General features: G+C 39.1%; 1 protein-coding gene across 2 annotated transcripts in view; it reads left to right on the top strand.

Annotated features, from left to right (window-relative positions):
* LOC114661543 (mitochondrial ornithine transporter 1-like) overlaps positions 1-19,766 on the top strand; it is a 58,746-nt gene that overhangs the window by 15,510 nt on the left and 23,470 nt on the right. The gene's annotated exons all lie outside the window — the stretch shown is intronic.

Raw genomic sequence — 19,766 nt, forward strand, 5'->3', positions numbered from 1 at the left:
GTCTAGACGAGTGCTGCAGTTCTCAACCAGAGAGAGGGGCAGTGGGCTTTAAAAAGGACGGTTAGTTATACAGTGGTCTAACGATTACAGCTATACCAGCATGAATGCGCCCAATGTAATCGGATTGGGAGGCTAAGTAAGCTTAGGCTCAGTTAACGTACTTTGATGACAACCGTCTATCCCGAACCTCCATGCTAGGCTGTGTTTTCGGTTTTACTGCTTTGTCTCTCATTCTCCACTTCTGTTTTGCTCAGCCATCCGCATTATCCAATTCTGTGCCCGCCACCCTTGGTAATTCATGCCCCTGGTGTTCTGTCTTGCTTCCACTGCTCTGAGCCGATCTATGCCAGGATAGAGACTGCCCAGGTGCGACAATTCAAGACCAATGGATTTTTGCAAAAGAACATAGAAGAGAGCTGTCTTAAATACCCTGACAGAAAGCATCTCTCCTTCCAATGTTAGTTTTTTTAGTTTTGTATGGCAAGCCAAATTAACATTTAGAGATATCTTGAAATGAATTTCGGATATCTTAAAATGTAATTTACTTTTTAAGATATCTGAAACTCGCTTTGAGACATCTTAAAATACTTTCCTTTACATTTTAAGATATCTGCAATACATTTCGGGATATCTCAAATGCATTTCAAGATATCTCAAATGAATTTTCAGATATCTTAAATTGACCTTTCATGCATTTTAAGATATCTTAAATGCATTTCAAGATATCTCAAAATCATTTCCTGTAAAATTGCCTATTATTTCAATGGGACTTCTTGTTTATTATAAGATATCTTAAAATGTATTTGAGATATCTTGAAATGAGCAGGAAGTGATGTTGAGATATCTGAAAATGTATTTGAGATATCTGAAAATGGGCAGGAAGCTGTTTTGAGATATCCCGAAATGTATTTGAGATATCTTAAATTGTATTGTAGATATCTGAAAGTGCTATTGAGATATCTTGAAATAATTGAGTGTCCTTTTAAAGATATCTTAAAATGCATTTTAGATATCTTGAAATACAATTTTAGATATCTTGAAATACATTGTTAGATATCTGAAATAGAGCAGAGACCCATTTTAAGATATCATGAAATTAATTTTAGATATCTAAAAATGTATTTCAGATATCTGAAACAACAATGAATTTCAAGATATCTTAAATGCTTTTTAAGATATCTAAATTATATTTCGAGATATCTTAAAATAACTTCCTTCTCATTTTAAGATATCCCAAATTCATTTCAAGATATCTTAAAATGACTTCCTTCACATTTCAAGATATCTCAAATACATTTCAAGATATCTTAAAATGACTTCCTGCACATTTCAAGATATCTCAAATACATTTCAAGATATCTTAAAATGACTTCCTGCACATTTCGAGATATCACAAATACATTTCAAGATATCTTAAAATAACTTCCTGCACATTTCAAGATATCTCAAATACATTTCATGATATCTCAAAATCACTTCCTGTGCATTTCGAGATATCTTAAATGCATTTCAAGATATCTTAAAATAGGCAGGAAGTTCCATTGAAAGTATAAGAAATTTTACAGGAAGTGATTTTAAGATATCTGAAAATGTATTTGAGATATCTTGAAATACACAGGAAGTTATTTTAAGATATCTGAAAATGTATTTGAGATATCTTGAAATACGCAGGAAGTTATTTTAAGATATCTGAAAATGTAATTGAGATATCTTGAAATACGCAGGAAGTTACTTTAAGATATCTGAAAATGTATTTGAGATATCTTGAAATGTGCACAAAGCTATTTTAAGATATCTGAAAATGTATTTCAGATATCTCAAAATGCCTGCAGATGTATTTTAAGATATCTTGAAATGTATTTGAGATATCTCAAAATGCACATGAACATATTTCAAGATATCTCAAATTGCATTTAAGATATCTTGAAATGCATTTCAGATATCTGAAAATGTACAGCATATCACTTCAAGATATCTTGAAATCTGTTTGAGATATCATACAATTCTTTTTAGATATCTTAAAATAGATGTATTTTTAGATATCTATAATTCAATTTGAGATATCTAAAATGCATTTCCAGATATCATAAAATTCATTTTGAGATATCTCTAAATGTTAATTTGGCTTGCCATAGTTTTGCTTATTTGTTTGTTGGATCATTTTCAGAGCAGTTTTAGAAACCGGCACAGTAGAGCAAAAACATATATAATGAGGATGAAAGACAGATGTTTACAAATATTTATAATAAACATATCTGTGTTATTAATACAGCATCAAAACACCTCAAAGCCTTGAGTCAGTAACCTTCGTCCTTCCTAAAAAAAAATAAATTCAAGAACAGGCTGAAGGTAGAAGCAGAACTGGACAGCCATGAAGCAGGCTCGGCCTTTACATTCACTTGGAGCCACCTGTGAGTTAGTTCTCACTTTTTTTTTAACTATAATTTTTATGCACCTTGCGAATTTCTTTACTCCTGCTTTGATCTGAATTCAAATGTAACCGTGTACTTTCTGTAAATGTGAAGTATAGAATGGTCTTTGTTTTTTAATTCCATATCAAATCACACTACTGATTTTTACATTAAAAAAAATTTACATTTTTAAAAAGCATTTGGTATTTACATGGAAATTTATATAATGCCTACTTATTTTATCTTTAATAATAATAATTATATAGCTTCTTCCATTATACCATATGGTGTTGGGGTCTTGAGCCACTGATTACCGTATATACTTGTGTTTAAGTTCTCCTGCGAATAAGTCGGGGCTTGATTTTACTGCATAATTTCTGGTATTTTATAATGTCGTCGTATAAGTCGAATGCAGAAAACTCACGCTATTGGTCTAAGAGATTGGAGCACACTGCCTTTTATTCCTATGTATTGTGCCTATGTGACCACACGGTAATACCTAATCTATTCCGAAGCAACGTTTGCATTGATCTGTGTTTTTTGTATCTCACACCCTCATACACCTTTATCATAAGAGCATCCCTTATCTATGATGGAGCGTTCGATCAGAAGAAAAAATGAAGCTGGTTTTAAATTAAGTCATTGAAGCAGCAAAAGAAATTGGTAACTGCGCTGCTGCAACAAAATTCAATGTGTCTGAGAAACTCATGTGAGACTGGAGGAAGCAAGAAGATTTAAAAAAAAAAAAAAAATGTAAATGTTGCATTTTTGAACGGGCGTATAAGTATAATTTTATGATTGATTTTTTCGGGTTTCAAGACCCGACTTGTACGCGAGTATAAATTAAAAAAACACAGACCCATAAAACAAACTACCAAAAATCCCTTGTTAAAATTTCCCAAATCGATCTGGGGGGACTGTGAAGAAATATCATCTTTAATTGTTGCTAGTAAGAGTTCAGTACTTAACAATTTAAAATTTAAAAAATATATATATATATATATATATATATCTAGTGGTACTTCAAAACATTTCAAATCCAGGTTCAGCTTTGCAGCATTGGGCTTTATATTAGGGGGAGGCCCTGTCCAGATTGTGCCATGTTTTGGAGGGCCTTGGCATAAAGTTTGAGAACTACTAACCCAGGGGCATCTAGGATTTGTAGATATCAGGATCGTGGCATCCTCTGTTGTTTTTGAGCGTTTCAGCCGAGTCATAAATGTATGTTGGATGAAAGACCAGGAGGAAATATGGACTTGCCGATTTTCTATCCAATTTCTAAAAGCTGAGAGCTTGTGTCCTCCTTGGGGCAGTACATGTATGACAGATCGAAAAGCAGAGGGGAGTGGAGTCAGAAAGATCAGGACTTGGGCACCAGAGGTCCCTGAAGAAAAAAAAAAAGTCTGTTTTGTTTAATTCTGTTCATAAGTTCAATAACACTTCAAAATCCTGCTTTACAAAGACTGTTAATTTTTCATCCATCTGCTGAGCCCATTTTTCCTTTCATGATAGGAGGATGTCCGCGTGGCAGCTGTTCGCACACAGAATAAGTTCAAGGAGGCCAAATGTTTACAAACACAGCACTTTTTTTTTTTTTAAACTGCAAGGGAGGGAGAGCACAAAGTTCAAAGCAAGTGGATCACAAACTACACTTTTATAAAAGCGGGTTTGTTAATGGCACTCTATGGGGTTGTGGGGCTCATCTCAGAGTCTTTGCTTGACAAAGAACCATTTAATTCTGGGAAGGGTTCTTTGCCAATGAGTTTGGGTCTTTGTGCTTCAAGCAAATATGTGGAGAAAACCAAAATCTGTAATGTATAGTAGTATGGCAACCTACCAAGACGCAACAAGTTAAGAAAACCTGAGCTCAACTGGCATTATTGTATGCAGCAAATGCCCTGTTAAAATCAAGAACCATTGCAATTGCACAAATCTCTTTTCTGTTTATGCCAATTTAAGGAACCTGATACGAATCTAAATAAAAGGGTCTTTCTAGAAGTGCATGTGATGGTTCTCTTGAGTTTCAAAAGTGGTTCCCCTAATGCATTGCTCTGAAGAATTTTTTTGGCATCCTTTTATTTTCAAGGGTGTAAAAACTTCATCAATTTGCAGGTGTGACTACTTGGGCCATGTGTCCTTCTCTACTGACAGGGTGGCACATCCACTTATGCACTGCACAAACCCACTGGTCCCTGGCCTGTTTTGCCTTCCAGCTCATGCTTTCTTCACGCTTCTTCTGAAAACTTACAGTACTGTGCAAACACCTAACCAATTAAAGAAATGCTTCAGATCCAGGGGCACTAAGCTCCAGCTCAGTCTGTCCTCTTCACTGTCCCTAAAGCCTACAGCTTTCACTTCACTTTAAATAGCTAGACCTCTCAGACACCCTTAATGCTGGCTGCCATAAAGAGGCAACAAAGTGTGAATCCTTGTTGCATGGAACAGTCTGCTGCTATCTAACAGGCCTAAGATTTACCTTCTGCCAGTGCTTACCATTGAAAGGACACCATGGTACCACTTCTCTAGTTTGGGACCACGTACCATACCCTACTCATCTACATTTTGCCAACACTCTTAGCCTCCCACTGTTTGTAAGATCAGATATCCCTGTCTCACTGCTGAATTGCCTGTCCCCTAGTTAGAGCCGGTGAAAACCCATTTGGAACCCTAGATGGGGACTTGATGGATGTCTGCCTATCATTGTCCATATAGTGGGTAGTTGTTGTTGTTAGACTTCGATAACCTTGAACAAACTGCACCTTTTCATGCATCTACCACAGACTTTAAGGAGTGCACACCCCTTGGTGTACGCAGTGTGCACACTTTTACTTTCTTAATGGCACCCACTCTGCATCATCAGAGTCTGGAGATCAATGGGATTTCTCCAGTGAGTTTACTTTTACTAACGGTGCCCACTCATTATCCGAATACTTTGACAACCCTTTCCCCCCCCTCAGTGTTCCTTTGTGTACGTACCATGGACATTATTACCATACTTCTATGACCTGGGGGGGGGGTCCACCTTAGTGTCCAAAGCACACACCCCTTAACTTGTATAACTGTCTTCCCTCAGATTATGTGTTATGGAGGGAACATTGTATGATTCCATTTGAAATACTGCATACTCGATTTTCAAGCTGGATCGCCTAGTGGTTTTTGTGTTCTTGCACTGGTATATGCAGGACTCCTGAGCTGTGGGTTGTACCAGTTTTAAGACTTTCTGTAACCTAACCGATTTATCTTTTGGATATACCAGAGAAACATGTAAACTACAGACAGAGGAATTGAAACCAGGTCACTGGAGCTGAAAGGCATTGACAAGAACTACTGGGCCACTTTGCTGGCCTCTTTTTTTAGTAGTAATAATAGAACACAGGTTGACAAACACTTTTTTCCCTTTGGCTGGTACACATAAAACACCCTTTGACCTTTGGGCCAGCTCAAGGTGGCATATCTGTACTTTTTTGACAGCAGCAGCACAGCTAAGATTTCGACATGCTGCTGGCAATATGCCAAAGAGAGGTCAATATAAAATTACTGCAACTTCATTCAAAATAAAGTAATAGCATAATCTGCAGGTGACTTTTTAGATAACACTATCTGACATTTGTCTTGGTTAGCAGTGGAAGCTTATATGATGTGACTTGACATTTCAAAGTAGGTTAAGGCATTAAATTCCTGAAGACCTTCACCCCCAGCCATATGTGGACCCTGAGCAACTATAAGATTTCCAAGTACCTTGAGAAGAATAGCTGTGGCATTGGCATACTTGGTGGGTCAAGTAGTTGGTCATTTCAGTCTTCCTCTTTTGTGCCCTAATGCTTATTGTGGCACAGTCCATGTTCGGTCCAGTTCTACAGTAAAACACCATCTCACAGATGTGCAATGGAAGTCATTCTGAACTGCAAATTTGGAAACATTCTGCCATTCCTCATATAATAACACAGAATGAACAGAAATTTGTATCACATATAACAACAGTAAAACCTTTACCTAAGAAACTTCTGGTCTTCGTAGAAAAGTGGTTCATGCACTTAGATTTCCTGTTTGCTTTCAGAAGAGCTCTGTGATACCATTCTTTAAATTCATGCCATGCACTTTGTGTGAATCCAATGGAGGCTGCTTGGTAAGACAATGAGCCACAGGGTTAGCGAGCTGCGAAATGACTCTTTATTTGGGCCATGTGTATGTGTCAGCATCCTGCCATCTCACTGTTTGTCATTCATTGTCAGTGAAACGGTTCAGAATTTTGGGTTAACACTGAGGTGAGCTTGCACATTTTGTTCTTTTTCATGGCATAACTGTGTGGGTAAATTTGTTTTGAGATTCGAGTAAATGACTCTCAGTTACAATTAAAACAACCAGTCTGCTGTAGTGACCCAAGCAGGCAGCTGTCCATGCTTGTGGCTTCTGCATTGTGTATCTCTCAGCTGACGTGCGACTGGGTGGCCTGTGCGGTGTGCTTCACTCTCTGCTAATGTCACTGTTGTTCTTCTCCTGTCAGCCATGGTGTGTGCCTGTACTGCCATTTGCTGTGAAAAGGAACTGAGGCCTGCTTATATTGATGTGGTAGCCTGCACCTCGAGTTCATAAGCTCTCGATTAAAACCAAGAACATGATTCCAGGCCCAGTGGAAGACAAGTTTTTGTGTCATAAGGACAACCCTCAGCAATCCCACAGCGGAGCATCCATGCTCATTTAACTTTGCTTTTAACTAAACTAATGACAGAGTGCTACCCATAGGCCACTGTGAACGTGTTGTATTGCATCAGCTTCAGTCTGTTTCAGTTAGTGTAATTTTCAAATTGCCATTACTTTTGATTTACCGTCATAACTAGTAAATAATTAAAAAAAAAAAAAAAAACACATTCTTGGGACCCTAACCTTTTTTGTTGAATATATTCAATCGCACTGAAGTTCTTCTTCAAAAAAGAAAAATAAATATAGAAGTTGAAGAGGAAAAAGTAATTTACTCATGCATAGGTGGTCAAAATTGTTCTGTTGACTTTAAAGATCAGGAGTAGTCAATGATTAGTTAAGAGCGTCAGTTGAGCATTATCAAAGAAGGGCTATGAATGACTTTTTATAATTGCAAATAGTTCCAACACATTTTGAAATTTAGCATAGTTGGTGAGATGGGATTCCCTGATGATATAATAGTTTAGTGACATTTTTCACTTTGGAATGCTCAAAGAGCAGCGGTCTGCCTTCTGTTATTACTCTGAAGTGTACTTGCCACTAACTCCCCGTAACCGGCAGGTCTGTGGCTGCAAGTCATTCAGATTTGTTTAAACCGAAGAACGTCAAACAGGTTGCCAAGTCAGGAAAGTGAGATCGAGTCTAATTCAACAGACTGTTGAACATATATTTTTAAAATTTTTATGTTTAATTTTTTTTCTTTTGACAAATCCCACTGAATACTGGGATGTTCAATAAATTGTGGTGAATTAAAGGTATTAGTTTGCAAGTTTGTTTTTTTTTTTCCCATTTTTTTAGCACAGTTGTCACAAGTTGCTTATTTCTTTCTTATCAACTGCTTACTGTAACAAAGACATACCAGTGAATGAATACTGCTGGCATTCAGGGAAAAAATCCTGCATATGAATGAATGAGACCGTGTTCAGATGAGTTTCTTTTTTAGTCAGAGAGGCGAGATTGCGTTGGTTTAGACTTGTGCAGAGGAGAGATGCTGAGTATACAGTGGAACCTTGGTTTACGAGTGTTTTGCAAGACGAGCAAAAATTTTTAATAAATTTTGACTTGATAAACGAGCGAGGTCTTGCAGTACGAGCAATATGTATACGCTTTGTCTGCTGAGTGTCATGTGATCACAACTGAGCTGATGGTTCTTCTCTCTCTCTCTCGCTGCGGGATTGTGGGTAATCATCTCCTATTCTCCGTCTGATGCCTCACTCATATAGTCAACATCCATATGAGCGTATACTGTTTACTGCAGCATTAGCATTGTGCACACACAAGCGCACGTGTGCGCACACACGCGTGTGTGCTGTGACGTGTGAGTCCCCGTTTTGCACCCTAAAACACAAAGCTGAGTCTCAGTACTTTAGCAACACCAGCTTTATTTAGCTTGAAACAGCAACAGCGCGGTTATTTATTGTAGCGGGATCTGCCGCTCTCCTGTACACAGACACAACAGTCAGGCAGGGCCCTGCGCATTTATAATGTTCCTTGTTCCTTGTATCACCCATCGACGGCAGGCGCTTATAGCATGTCTGTGATCTTTTCGGATTCACTTTTACGGCGAACTGCTACAGCACTGGGAGACAGCGATTGCTTTGGGACGCTCTTCCGCGTGCCATCCCGTTGGGTGCAATCCCACAAGAGTTTAGAAACTCACTCACACCAGCCATGATTCTTTTCAAAGGCAAAGTGCAGATTAATTTGTTTTATGTATTTTTACTTTATATTTTGTATTAATCATTTTTATATGAATAGTTTTGGGTTGTGGAACAAATCATTCGAGTTTCCATTATTTCTTGTGAGGAAATTCACTTTGGACTACGAGCACGTTTCCGGAACGAATTATGCTCGCAAATCGAGGTTCCACTGTATTAGGAAAAGGATGTTAAGGATGGAGCTGCCAGGAAAAGAGGGAGGCCTAAGAGAAGGTTTATGGATGTGGCAAGTGAGACATGCAGGTGATGGGTGTAACAGAGAAAGATGCAGAGGACAGGAAGATATGGAAAAGGATGATATGCTGTGGCAACCCCTAACCGGAGCGGTCGAAAGAAGAAGAATTGCACTTGTACAGGGAGATTCTAATGGGCAGGGCCTCCAGTTATGATGTGTTACGTAATAATGAAGTGATAGCAACAAAAAATAATACAGTACATACCTTGATAGATGTAAATGATCCTATCGCATTCACTGTTGGAAATGGTCTCCTTCTTGCAAACACAGATCGACACGGTGCTCCATATTGGCAAAGGTATCCGCAAGCAATGTAGGGGTGATGGCAGCAACTTCCTGTTCAATGCTTCGCTGTAAGTGTTCGTGTGCGAGGCTTGTTCTTGTACACTTTTGATTTCAGGGGAGCAATCTGGAGGTGACAGGTCCAGGAAACAAGGTGGCCATAGTCCCTTTGAAATGCTCCAATTGCCAAAAAATGATTTCAATTTGTGCCATGCTGTGAGCGGACGTGTGGCAGGTTGCACCATCTTGCTGGAAATAACCTTCACTTACTGTAACTCAGTCATCCAGTTCATTCACAAATAAGACAAAAAGAGTGCCATGCCTTACTCATTCGTACATTTATCCAGGAATACTGTGATCTTTATTTCGTTTGTATTGCTTTATTATTAAGACAGTAATACATCATAACTCGGGACCCAGCTCATTAGAATCGCTCTGTATTTATTCCCAATAATGTGCCCATTTCAGCTCAGTTTGCTGTAAACCTCTTCTGTTGAAGCTCAGCTCTCTCATTTTCCAGAATGGCAATTCAAAACGCTCAGCTAAATGTTTTTGGTAGCCCAAATATCCATTCATATTATTTACTAACTTACCAACATTTTAATATATTTGTTAGACTAAAATGCTTCTATTAAAGCAGGGATGGGCAAAGTCAGTCCTGGAGGGCTGTAGTGGCTGCAGGTTTTTGTTCCAACCCAGTTGCTTAATTAGAAAACAATCCTTGTCAATTATTCAATTTCATTCCTTGTTAGTACTTTAATTCTGCCATGTCAAGTCATTCTCATGTCCTATATTTTTTTTCCTTTCTAAGGATGTCATCCAAATGATTTGAAGTCTAAAACAGATGAGAAATTCTTAGTGTTTCACTTTTTTCTCTTCACTTTCCTTCCAAGTATTTATCCATTCATCCATCCATCCATCCATCCATTATCCAACCTGCTATATCCTAACACAGGGTCATGGGGTCTGCTGGAGCCAATCCCAGCCAACACAGGGCGCAAGGCAGGAAAAAACCCCGGGCAGGGCGCCTGCCCACCGTAGGGCACACACCCACACACCAAGCACACACTAGGGACAATTTAGGATCGCCAGTGCATCAAACCTGCATGTCTTTGGACTGTGGGAGGAAACTGGAGCTCCAAGTATTTAATTAAACCAAATAGTGCACAATAAATGCACACAAGTGTAAATGGAAACAAGCTAAATGGAGACATGCTGGTTTCTTTTGGCATTAGCATCTTATTGCTAATAAGGAGCAATTAAAAACCAAGAATACAGCTGTTTAAGACTAAAATAAGCAATAAGGGTTCAAAATCTTAACGAGCAAGACAACAAAAATGAAGCAGAAGTGTTACTTGATCAATAAGCACTTCTTATTAAGCAACTGGGTTAAAACAAAAACCTGCAGCCCTCCAGGACCGACTTTGCCCACCCCTGTATTAAAGGGGAAAAAAGCAGCTCTGTGTGCGATAAGAAGGATCTGAGCCTCACTTCAGTGAGATATTGCTGAACTTAACTCAAAATCCAAAGTATAGCATTAAATGGTACTCATTTTAATTTTCCTTTTTCAAATTCATGTTGTTTTCTACTTGTTGCTGGAGCAGGAGGTGTTTTATGATGGTAATCTTCTTTCCACCATTGCTTGCTAGGATTCCTTGTATCCCTTTTCTACAAACTACATCCATTGTGTTTGACTGCTGTGCCAGATCTGCAGCTGGCTTGCCAATTATTTTAACGTACTAAAACAAAAAGCTCTTGGATTTTCTGCACAGCATTGCATGAATAACATTAACAACTGAACTGCTGTCCAAGTACAAGAAATTAACTTAAAGAACTAGAAATGGTGAAATATAATACAAAGTGAATATATTAGACCCCAAAAAAGGTTCCACTAATCATTTTAAATGGTTTATGAAACAACAAAAATGTCACGTTTTTTAAAAAAAAAAAAAATGTTTTACAATAATGAATAATTCCAAAAAAAAAAATAATACAAAAATAAATGAATTCAGCAAAAAGGTTCACACACAGACCAGTAGATTCTATACATCTTTGACTAGAAATTATCCAGTTGATTCCAATAGGAAACAATGGTGGGTGTAACTGAAGAAGGGACTGGCTTGTTAATCTGAGTTGTGCTGCTTTCAGTCTTCCTTGAATTGAAAAATGAAGAAAATCGGAGGATAAAATAAGGAAAAGGATGCATCAACAAAAATAAATGTCAATGTCAATTTATTTATATAGCACATTTAAAACAACATAGTAATGCTGTGGCCAAAGTGCTTTACAATAATGGAATAAAAGAAAAACAAAACAAATTAACATAAAACATAAATAGAAATAAAATATATGAACATAAAATATAATACATAATAAATAGAAGTAATGTTATATACATAAAAAATAGAAAATGTGTAGGGCCACTGAAAAACAAAGTCATTCATAATTAGTCCTATTGCAAAGCCCATATTTTTGAAATTATTTTCCAATATGGAATCTTAATTATGGGGATTTTCTCACCCGAGTGGCCCAGATGAAATATTCATCTCATTATTTTGGTGACACTTTCTCTCTAGACATCTTTGTTCCAAAAATCAGGTCATTGATTTCCAAGATTCTGTGGAATAGTAAGAAATATCATCTTAAGAACTCAATACCCTCTGTAGTATTTAGTCATGGCTATGTCTTCCTTCCAACCCACCTCCATGGTTCCTTATACAATTCTCCCTTTCTTCTCTATATCTTTTTCTGGGTGTTCTGTTGGTCTCCCTAAAATCTCTAGGCCCTTCTTATAATCTGTTTTCTCATATGCAATTATTGTCTAGCTTCATATGGGAAAACCTTCTTGATCTGCTGGAAGATGGCATGCACACAAGCATTCATCTTCCAAAACCCAACTTTTTCTTTGGGCAGTTGGTCCTGTGTATATGCCTCTTTGTGGCACACACAGATTAGTGTGGATGTTGATTTTTCCTTCTAGCCTTGGGCTCATGATGTCCCAAATTTAGACATTTTCCATTGTTTCTCTGAAGCAACAGCCTTAGTAATGAGGCCCAAATGTCCTTTTCCCCAGCCACACTTGCCAACTCATACTGTGGGATTCCAAGGCATTCCCTTGCCATCTGGAGATATTATCCTCCCAATGAGCCCTTGGGTCTTACACAGGGTCTCATCCCAACTGGTCATGCCTGTTAAACCTTCACAGGGAGGCATCTGTGAATTTCCCATTGGGATTAATAAAGTATCTATCTATCTAGGAGGCATTCATCAGATGCCCGAACCACCTCAATTGGCTCCTGTCGATGCAGAGGGTCAGTGACTCTACTCCGAGCCTCTACCAGATGTCTGCGCTTCTCACTCTGCCTATAAGAGTGAGCCCAGCCACCCTGCGGAAGTAGTTTCATTGTACCTGCAATATCATTCTTTCCATCATTATCTAAAGGTCATGACCATAGGTGAGGGTAGGGGCATAGATCGACTGGTAAATCAAGAACTTCACCTTCTGATTCCGCTCTTTCTTCACCACTACAGATTGGTATGGCGTCTACATGACTGAATTCACCACCCCCTTCTGTCGATCTCGCCTCCCCTTTTCCCCTCCTTGTCAACAAGAACCTGAGGTATTTAAACTCCTTCACTTGAGACAATAACTCGCCTCCCATTTGGAGAGGACAGTCCATCTTTTTCCTACAGAGGACCATGACCTCAGATTTGAAGGTGCTGAAGTTCACAGCCCAGTGAAACCAACAGGACCACATCATCTTTGTGAGATTCTAAGGTCACTAATCTGGCCTCCCCTCTGCTCTCCAACTGTGCCTTGAGATCCTGTCCATGAAAACCAGAAACAGGATAAGAGACAAAACCTAGCCCTGTCAGAGTCACACCCACTTTTTTTTTTTTTTTTAGGTGCTGATGTTTCTCTGAGTAAGGGGACACAACTCCACTGTGATTATATAAGGCCTGAATAGCCCTTATTTGGGGCCCTGAAACCCCATAGTATCCCTCAATGAACACGGTCATATGCCTTCCATAAGTGCACAAAACACATGTGGACCGATTAAGCCTACTCCCATAACCCCTCAAGAATCCTTATGAGCGTAAAGAGCTGTTCCACCGTTCTACGGTCTGGACAAAATCCTCATTTCTCCTCCTGGATCTGAGATTCCACAACTGGGCAGAGTCTCATTTCTTGTACCCTGGCATAAGCTTTCCCAGGGAAGCTGAGGAGAGTGATCCCCCTATAGTTGGAGCAAACTCTCCTGTTCCCCTCTTTTAAAAATGGGAACAGCACCCCAGTCTGCTACTCCAGAGGCACAGCTTCCGATGACCACACAACATTGCTCAGGTGTGTCACCTATGACAGTCCAACAATATCCAAAACCTTCCCGGGGTCTTGCCTCTGCAGAGTTGCATAACTATGTCAGTGACCTCCATCAGGGAAATGGTCATTGATTTCCCCCAACAGCTTCTGACTCTGCCTCATCCACAGAGGGCATGTCCATTGGGTTCAGGAGCTCCTCAAAGTGTTCCTTCCACTGCCAGAGAACTTCCTCAGTCCTGGTCAGCACTTCTCCAACCTTGCTCAGAACAGCCTGGGTGAATCCCTGCCTTCCGTATCTGTGTCACCTGATAGTTTGCCTGAATCTCTTTGCGCCCGATTGATAGTCACTTCCCATGGTCTCTCTGAACTCTTCCCACACCCAGGTTATCACTTCCCTGACCACCAAAGCTGCAGCCCTTTTGGCCTGCTGGTGGTACTTTGCTGCTCTGTGAGTCTCCCATGCCACCCATGCATGAAAGGCCTCTCTTTTCAGCCTGATGGCACCCCTCATCTCTGGTTTCCACCATTGGGTTCTTGGGTTGCCACCTTGAGGGGCACCTATGGCCTTCAGGCTGCAGGTCTTTGCAGCTGCTTCCACAATGGAGGCTTTGAACAAGGCCCATTCTTACTCTATGCCCAGCTTTATAGTTTTGTTTAAATCTTCATAGCATGACTTTCTTTTTCTACTTCCAATTCAGATCAGTGTCAATAAAATGTGACTCCCCTAACTGCTCCTGTACCTTCACAGCCCTAAGTACTCTCTTGCTTGTCCTTTTTCACCCAAAGAAAAACTTATTCCCTTTGGTCTGGTGACTGTTTCCCTCCCTCTTCCGTACGGTACAACTGGGAAGTCTGAAGTTGCCTTTGCGTCATTTGTAGCCTCTGTGTGTTCTCACTACCCAAGTGGGAAAGTAAACATGGATGACCCCAAAGAAAGCCAGTGTGGTAGCAACAAATTCTAACTTAGTTCCATAGTCCAGATCCAAGAAAAAGCTAAAGAGCAAGAAAGGTGCAAAGGTATGTTGACACATCTAAAAAATTTTACACTCCTGGCAATGATAAATAGTGCTGTTAGTGCTTGAAAGCTGCCTAATACAGAGAAGCATGCAGAAGTCTAATCTTCTGGGTTTCAAGGAACAAATATGTGCCACTGTTTGTGTAGGCTTCAGGCATTAAACATCACACATGATCAATTCTTTGCAGTCCATAAAACACAAAGCAACCATTGAGCTCAGTGTACGAACAGTAGCACGTATCAAGCTAACATTGGTTAGTCCATTACTGTTCATGCTGGTAATGTTAACGTTTACCTCCTCAATATTCAGTATTATGGATTAAAAGTAAATTCTTGTAATCAACAAATTAAACCTATAAAGTGTACTTGTACTTGCTGTTCACAGCATTTGCTGCCATTTGGGATTGGTGTCCTAGTCTGAAGACAGACAATCTCAGACTTTAGAGATGAAGTCTGAGTATGAAAGTAGTAATTCTGAGTTCAGGGTGTAATTTCTTTTCTGTTTCAGAGTTGGAAATTGCAAGTTTCAAGTTTTAGCCAAATGCGGCTTCATATTCTATGTTGTATGCTGCCAGCACATCATAAGCCAATAGTTTTCATGTTCAGTCCTGGGCAGTGGTCCGCATGTTCTGTAAGCTTTTATTCCAACCGGTCTCGCAATCCATGTGTCATTCTTGCTTTATTGATCTGTTTAGTTATCTGACCTAAAATATTTTCTAGGAAATGTAATAAATATTTGTATAGTTTGCCATAGCTTTGAGTTTTTTTTCATTTTCTTTGTAAACTTGCGCTTTTATATGAAATTTGCACCCTTATTCATATCCAAATGTTGATGATTAGCAATGAGAAGTACAGACACAAGTGAAAACAACAGTGAAGCAGGGCAATTACTCCACTGTCATTTTCACTTATCTTCTCATTAAGAGACATTTGTTAGCAATGAACACACAAGTGAATGCAGTGCTGATGTAATTGCTCCTCTTTAGCATTCAGTCTTGTCAGCATTTGGATAAAATTAAGGGAGCAAACACTATAGGAATACCAAAAAAAAAAAACACACATGGTCAAGGCAACTTAAGCATTTAATGTTTTGGCAAAGATACGTTTCAGAATTTGTTAGAATAAAATGATAGGTCATGAAAGAATGAGATCAATAAAAAAAAATAAATAAATAAAATGATGTACTCTTTATGAAACCAAACAGAATAAAAACCCACAGCCATGGGGGTCCTTCAGAACTGAACTTGAGAATCGCTGCCCTCTAATGGGCCTCGCCAATGACTCACACTGCCATTTGTTTCCCCAGGTATACTTGACCGCTTTCTCCACACTCCTTGACACCGTCTTCCCAATTTTTAGTTTTGTTTTGCATACTGTATGTTGCTCTTTATCTTATTTCTTTCTTTACGTATGTCTCTATTACCTTAACATTTCTTCTGTTAGATTCATCATAACACCTCTTCACCTTCCGACTTGTAAATTATTCTGTCATGGTTCTCCGGCAGCCAGACTTCTACTTGCTTTCTGTAGGAAGCCCCCAAGCTCATTACTGTTGGCAAATAACTAAACACAGGGAAAGCAAAAAAATGTTGGGGATCCACTCCGTATACTGAAGAAAATGCAAATACAAGTGAAGGTCTTTACAGATATGAGCTCCAGATAGAAATGAATAAGGTTACATCATGGTTGATATATGTGTAACAGACAGGAAGTGATGTAGACCGCAAGGTGGAATTCTGGGAACTGGAAAAAGAAATGATGTCAGGGTAAGGGGGGATCTTGAGGTGTGGAAGAGAGTGACGATATTGGAAGGTGACTTCTGAGGACTGAAAGAGGGATTAGGCTGAAAGATAAGGAGAAAAGTTAAGAGGACATCACCAACCCTGGTCTGGCAAGAAAATTGAAGTATTTGTGCCCATACATTGTCTCCCATGTGCACATGTGTGACAATAGATAGAACTATATTTGTCCCTAGGGGGAATCTGGCTTTTTACAGAAGCTCATATATATAAAACACACACAAAATATGTGCTGAAAGTACACCAGAGTGACTAAAAAGAAGTAACATTTAAAATAAAGACAAACTTTTTTCAGCCCCAGTACCATTGAGGCATTATGCAGGTGTGTTGCTGTTGGTATGAAGGAGCGCCCCCCATTGTGCATCTTGACACACCTCTGCTGAATATTCCATAGGCTGAATATCCCCAGTGTTAGTGTGTTGAATGTGTAGCATTGCTCATAATGGCACTCAGTTTTGTTTCAATTCTCTCCTTTTCTGTGACCTCCAGGGGGTCCAGAGTGTGTCCCATAACACTGGTCAACAAGCATTTTGCTACTGGAATTCTTTTACCTGTACTTTGACAAATTTTACTTGCCGACTCCAAATCTGAAAACCATTTTTGTCCAGCATGTCACGCTTTTTAGTTATGATGTTCCAAGTATTGGACAACTAGGGTGACTGGACAGTAAAGGCAAAGCATTTCTGCATTTAAGAAATAAGTTTGGTTTCAAGAAAAGTGAAGCCAAAATTAAGGAAGGTGTTTTTGTTGGCCCTGAAATACGTGAACTGATGCTTGACGAGGAGTTCAAAAAGAAACTGAAGCCAACTGAATCAACACCCTCATTCGTGCAGGTTGTCCAGAACTTTCTTGACAAGCACAGAGCAGAGAATTATACTGATCTTGTGGAGAACATGCTGAAAGTTTATTGGCTTATGGGAGCCAGAATGTCACCGAAGACGCATTTTTTTACATTCTCATCTCGACTTTTTTCCACCAAATCTAAGCAATGTCAGAGATGAGCATGGGGAAAGATTTCATCAAGATATAAAGGTGATGGAAAACTGATATCGGGGAAAATTCACTCCAAGCATGATGGGTGACTACTGTTGGTTCTTGCAAAGGGAGACAGATGTGCAGTACAAGCACAAAAGCGAGTGCGTCCAATATTTTTGGGCATGCTGACCTCACTTTTATATTGAGGTAAATTGACATAAATATACTTTAACATGTCTCTGGTATTGTCTTCTGGTTTGTTTTCAGAATAAACACATCAAAACAATTTTGGTGGGAAAGAGTTCAAACTCTAGATATTGTGTTGATCTATTGTATAGATATTCAAAAGTGTCAAATGGCAATGATGTGTATTTCAAAAAACCTGACATGTTAGCTTAATTCCAATTTCATATATGCAGTGCCGGATTAACCAATAGGCACATGTAGCATATGCTACGGGCCCCGCAATTTCGGGGGCCCCCAAATGGTGGACCCAATATTTAATGAAAAAGTGTAGCATTGAAAAACTGGTCTTTAAAAATATCTTTACGTTTTTAAACTGTAAATTTCTTACACAACAAAACTTTAGGGGCCCAACACATAAAATTCACATAAATATTATAAGATTCTTATTATAATCGAGAGTAAAATAATTATTTAGTCCGGTTTGAACTGTTCAGAATCTAAACTTCAGATGATGCAGACCAAAAGGGCCCCCAAATTTGAAATGTGCTACGGGCCCCCAAAGCTCTTAATCCGGCCCTGCATATATGAAATCAGTGTAAAAAACTTAATAAAGAGATGCTCTGAAGTTCCCAGAAGTAAACAAAAAATATTTTTGTAGACCAGTGTAACCTGCAGAAAGCATTAATTAGTATTGATTCAGTGGGACTTTCTTGAAGTGATGTTACCAGCCCAGCACACCACGATGTAGAAATTCACCCTGGCCATCAGAGTTGTAGAAGATGTGGAGGAGGTCACTTCCCACATTGAAGGAATGCCATCTCCTAAGGAAGAAGAGCCTGCTCTGCCCTTTCTTATATAGCTCCTCTGTGTTCTGAGACCAGCAATCTTCTTTCTACAATATGATTCAGCGTCAATAGTTTTCATCTCATATTAACAGAGCATCCTGCCAATCTGTTGAAAAGGAGGCGTCTTCAGCTCAGCTGTTCAAATTCAGGCTAGCGTGAGCACCGTGATACCACATTCTGCGAGTGCTGCTCTCTTATTGGTGTTTATCCTGCTGCGGTTTGTCTGTTGCGCCTTTTCACTTCTTTCCTGTTTGGACTGCTTACCCTAAAGTATCTGCACTTTGGTTCAAGTAGTTAGTTTTACTTTTTGTGTTTGTTACTCTGTATTTGATTTTATAAAAAAACACACAAATAAGAATTCATAGTTGAACTGCAGATTTTTAAAACATGGAAAGCAATAAGCGATAATTCATTTCATAAGCGCTTCCCTTTCCTATCTGTCTGGAAGTCCCATAATTTGTGTGATGAATTTTGTTTTCTTAAGTAAATGTCCCTTTGGAAGCTGATATAAAGCCTGATAACAATCCCATAATGAAGACCAAAGTAAATCCTGGGTAAAGCTATTGAGGAACGGCAATCTGGGTAAAACAAAAAATATGAAGGAATTTAAATATCTCCCCAATGCACAATCAACATTTCTTATACATAAACTAGCTGTGTAAGCCCATGCTGTAAAAAGCCCAGGGTCCTAGAAACTATTGAAATGGTCAGAAAAAATTTGAAATGTAAAGATGTCAGGTAATTGAAAGGAACTACTCTGGGCGTCTCTGTCCTAGGAGGATTCGGTTTGCTGATGTGCTCGCATCACTTGTGTATTAGTGGCAGGAGGAAAAGTAAAAGGGATACCATTTTGCCATTGTTAGCGGCTCAGAGACTGTCTTTCTTCTGAGTTTTCGTTTTGCTGACGTGCTGGCCTTGCTTGTGTTATTAGCGGCTAAGCGAGTTTTCTGTTTCCTTGGAGGTGCAGCCCTTACCCCAATTCCACCTCTCACTTCTGGACCGGACAGACGCACACACTTCCACACATAGATATTTATATTATAAGCTAGAGAAATGTAGCCAAATGCCAATCCATACACAGTAACTCCTCCAATAGAACACCCCATCGAATTCTATGGCTGAGACCAGAGAAACCGAATTCAACAGCAACAACTTGGTTCCTTCTCAGAAATGTTCTATAAGGGAGAATGTCGGACAAAACCCTTTACTGTTAATTACCCCTTTAAATAAGCCATTTCCATGACTAGTTCTGAACGGGGAAATTTGTCAAAGCATTTCTCA

Source organism: Erpetoichthys calabaricus, chromosome 12, assembly GCF_900747795.2.
Source record: "Erpetoichthys calabaricus chromosome 12, fErpCal1.3, whole genome shotgun sequence".
Lineage (NCBI taxonomy): Eukaryota > Metazoa > Chordata > Cladistia > Polypteriformes > Polypteridae > Erpetoichthys > Erpetoichthys calabaricus.